The sequence below is a fragment of the Amia ocellicauda genome, chromosome 7, assembly GCF_036373705.1.
Source record: "Amia ocellicauda isolate fAmiCal2 chromosome 7, fAmiCal2.hap1, whole genome shotgun sequence".
Classification (NCBI taxonomy): Eukaryota; Metazoa; Chordata; class Actinopteri; order Amiiformes; family Amiidae; genus Amia; species Amia ocellicauda.
This window is the reverse complement of record NC_089856.1, coordinates 9,719,040-9,723,960: the sequence shown is the minus strand read 5'-3', so window position 1 is coordinate 9,723,960 and position 4,921 is coordinate 9,719,040.

The following is a 4,921-nucleotide window of genomic DNA, read 5'->3' as shown; positions in this document are numbered from 1 at the left end:
AAAAAATGTTATTAGCCTGGCGAGAGAATGACATTCCCCTCTGCGTGTGCAGGAGGAAAGGGCCCCGTTTTGGGGATTAAAAACATGGGAGCCATGTTTAAAGAAGCCTACCTGTTGAGTAGCACTGGAGGGTTTTATTTCAAGCATGTTTCGTGCGTAATTACGGTGCTCCAGTCAGCGGGGATGGCCCTACAGGGAAGAGGTTTTTATGTGTCACAGGTTTGTTGGGTGGGAAATGTTCTTGTAAAGGCATGGCATTAGCTTTGTGGCATTTATCTTTTCTGTTTTGTTGTTTCTTGGGGGGAAATGTGACGCTTGTTGTTAGAGCTTTTCACGGGATGTACGACATGTGACTAAAGCAATATTGTAAAAACCACTCGCCGTCACGTTTCCGATGTCTCTGTCAAGCTCCTGCAGTTTGGTTGAGTTTTTTTAATTTATTGGAAAGTCTGTAAAGAGTCAATGTGTGGAGGTCTGGAAAACATGTTCACTTGTACTAGTGTAGCTAATGCTGGGTTCATATGAAGTCTTTCAAGCACAGGGAGGTTGTTAAACTCCGACCCTGTGACACATGTGCAGATTATTAGAAAATGAGCAGCACAAGCCAACGGGAGAGAAAAATGTTAAATAACATAAACAATACACACATGATCCAATACAGTATCACTGGGTCCAATCGGCAGCCTGGAGAACAGGATTGAACGCCATTCTGGTTTTTCAGTTCTGTGTCCAATATACAAAAAGGTCCCAGTGACTCAAACCTCTCTCTGTGTCTCTCCCGTCTGACCTCTCACTCCATCAATACAGACCGGAGCCACAGGCACAGTGCAGTTTCGACAGGAACCGTATTAGGGAAGTGCAGAAAAGGTGCCTATTTCCAAACTTAGAAAGCAAGTACGACTTCTGCATAAACACAGCCAAACCGGCTTTTCCTTCAGGGGGCTTCCCTTGTTTAGAAAGCGAGCAGAGCAGTTGTAAATTTCTCTCTGGCATAAACAGCTGGGCCCCATCTTCAGACTGAAAAATGACTATCTTCTTAATTGCTATCTGTTCCTGATTGCGAGGCAGATGACCGTTCATCAGGTGGGAACAATACACAACAGATTCACAGCCGTGACTGGTGACTCGAATTAACTGATGGTGAAGTCTGCGATGCACTCACTGAGATGATTAATGCAGGCCATCGAGGGAGGGACCCCCTGAGTTGTGGAAGAAAAAAAAAAAAAAATATATATATATATATATATATATATAAGTAAAAAGAAACATTCCCCTGGTTCCTAGCCCCCCGACCTCCTTTGCTATTTTTAACTCCTCAACAATCTGCTCTTCGCGGGACAGAAGAGCAACAAGAAATTCAGAAAATCCCAGCAGGCTCCAGTAATAACAAACAGAGCCAGTCCTGACAATGAAATCATAAATCTCTGATGAAACACCAATCCAACAGTGGGGTCCCCGGTGGTTCAAGCGATGAGTGCAGGTTGGGGCCCAGTAGACCAGGTGTTGGCCAATCAGAAACTGGGCAGGCAGTGACCAGGATTCTGCAAGAGGTCATGCAGAAATAGCTGAGCGGTTGGGTTAGCTTGAGAGAGGGGAGAGGACTGACCCAACATTCATTTCAGCTAGCATTTACACAATAACACCATGTTGTTTGAAGGTGGAGTGAGCAAAACGAATAAACCTATGAGCTACCCAGGAGCCCCTCATCAACAGCACTGCTCACCCAAGTGGACCAAAGGGCCTGTCCCTCTGGCCCAGACTATCGCAGTCAAAAAACGGCCTGCCAGGATGACATCGGCAACAGTTGCATGCAAATGCCGTGCTTGCGTGCATGCGCAGGTGAGTAGGGCGAAGAACGTGATAAGACAGACATTCCAGACCCTTGACTAAGTGCTGCAAGTGCTCGTTAGACACTAATTGCACCGTTTAAAGCTGGTGTTGAAGAGGGAATTGGCTATAGGGGAAGGATTTGAAGATAGGGAGGTGGGAGGTGGGAGGCGGGAGGCGGAGGGGCGGACTACTTTGATCTGTGCACAGTCTCACTCCCTGGGCTCCTAATTTTCCAGCACGGGCTGTCGATTGTTCCACAGCGATATGATGCAACGGTTTCCCCTAGCCTGTTCCTCATCTGTCTGCTTTATCTAGTACTTAAGCAGTTCCGGCCATTGGAATCGCAACACAATGCACAGAGACAGGAAAGGGGAGAGGGGTGTGCGGCGCTTGTGATAGGATCTCAGGCACAGTCTGAAAGCCTGCATTAGTGTGTATACAATTTTTTTATTTTATATAATTGCACCACATTTAACTACCATTCCAGGTGCAGCCTGCAAGATATACTGTTAAAAATACAGGGCGATTTTACATTTATTTATTGAACTTTTCAGTGGCTTCCATTTTTCTCAGCTCTGCAGGCCCAGAACTCTACAGAAACGTTGCAAAGCCATACCTGCACAATGTAAATTATTCCACTCGGACGCCTCATTTCACACCAAACATGTCTGGCATTGAGGACTGTGTCCCCCAAATGTACTGGTACTTCTGTTCTAGTTAATAAAGAATAAGGTATGTACTGGTTGTTTTCATTTCATGAGTAAGTAAAATGGTTCAATGAATTTGAAAATAATAAAAAAGAGTTGTCCAGCTTTAAAAACACAGCTTGTAACATTGTAGTCGGTCCTGTACTGTAGTATGTTGAAACTTGAGCTTTGCGCCCATTCCACCTTCCAAAAAACACCAGGGGACACATAATAAAGTGGTTGTGATCCAGACTGTCAAGTGACTCACTGAAAATGAATGGCTTTAATGTGCAGAAGCGTCCGGGGCTGCATCTTTAAGGAATTCCAATACAATCCATGAAACCATTAGGAAGTCAAGGCAAAAACAAGACTAAACAAACTCCTCATCCATAGATCTGAGCATCCTCGTGTTTTTATCAATTATATTCCTATGTATTATTATTAATATAAATTATAATGTGTTTAAAATGTATATATGTTTGGTGACATCTGGTTCACTCTAGTCTCACGACGATCGCACAGATTACAGTGTGAAGTAATGAATGGTGCACCTGCATTTCCAGCTGCTCAGAGAGCTTCACTGGACTTCAATCAAGCTTTATAACATTCTGACTCTGTTTCAATTGTTGTCGTTTGGCAGAGTTGTTTTTGTCCATAAATTGAGTAATGTTTTATTTAAAAACTGGAAGTGGTGTATGTCTTGCCAACTTGGTTTGGATGGTTTTGTGACTGTGAACTTGGGAAACATAAGTTAGTATCCCTGTTTCTAAGTCTCCGTGTAAATATATTGTTTTAGCCTCTTTTATTGTGATGCAATTGTCAGTGTTCTGTTCATTAAATATGGGCCAAGGCTTTAGGACGTACAGCAAAGGCCACTTTATAGCGGATGGTAAAACTACAAAGTAACCTTGTTTCTCTATGTATTTTATTAAGTAGCACGTGTCAGATCAAAGCACAGTGTGATTGAGTGACATCACGGGTGTTTATTATGACATCACACAGGGAATGTTACTGTAGAATGTGGTGGATCATCGCAATCAGAGCTTTGCAGACTGAGACAGTGGACACAACCAGAGATTTAAACTCACGATCAGATTTTTAGTTATTATAGCTACTGCTATATCAGAGAGAGTTAGACTAATTGTTAGAGAGATAAACTAATTTAATTATGGCTGAGAACATTAATCTCCCAACCCTCTCCAAACTGTCAGAAAGCGGTGAGTGTGAAATGTTTTCAGTTGCCAGTTTTTTGTGTTTCCAATATATCAAAATCTGTTAGAGGCCAGAATGCTATAAGAACATAACACACATACACTCACCTAAAGGATTATTAGGAACACCTGTTCAATTTCTCATTAATGCAATTATCTAACCAACCAACCAATCACATGGCAGTTGCTTCAATGCATTTAGGGGTGTGGTCCTGGTCAAGACAATCTCCTGAACTCCAAACTGAATGTCTGAATGGGAAAGAAAGGTGATTTAAGCAATTTTGAGCGTGGCATGGTTGTTGGTGCCAGATGGGCCGGTCTGAGTATTTCACAATCTGCTCAGTTACTGGGATTTTCACGCACAACCATTTCTAGGGTTTACAAAGAATGGGGTGAAAAGGGAAAAACATCCAGTATGCGGCTGTCCTGTGGGCGAAAATGCCTTGTTGATGCTAGAGGTCAGAGGAGAATGGGCCAACTGATTCAAGCTGATAGAAGAGCAACTTTGACTGAAATAACCACTCGTTACAACCGAGGTATGCAGCAAAGCATTTGTGAAGCCACAACACGTACAACCTTGAGGCGGATGGGCTACAACAGCAGAAGACCCCACCGGGTACCACTCATCTCCACTACAAATAGGAAAAAGAGGCTACAATTTGCACAAGCTCACCAAAATTGGACAGTTGAAGACTGGAAAAATGTTGCCTGGTCTGATGAGTCTTGATTTCTGTTGAGACATTCAGATGGTAGAGTCAGAATTTGGCGTAAACAGAATGAGAACATGGATCCATCATGCCTTGTTACCACTGTGCAGGCTGGTGGTGGTGGTGTAATGGTGTGGAGGATGTTTTCTTGGCACACTTTAGTCCCCTTAGTGCCAATTGGGCATCGTTTAAATGCCACGGCCTACCTGAGCATTGTTTCTGACCATGTCCATCCCTTTATGACCACCATGTACCCATCCTCTGATGGCTACTTCCAGCAGGATAATGCACCATGTCACAAAGGTCGAATCATTTCAAATTGGTTTCTTGAACATGACAATGAGTTCACTGTACTAAACTGGCCCCCACAGTCACCAGATCTCAACCCAATAGAGCATCTTTGGGATGTGGTGGAACGGGAGCTTCGTGCCCTGGATGTGCATCCCACAAATCTCCATCAACTGCAAGATGCTATCCTATCAATATG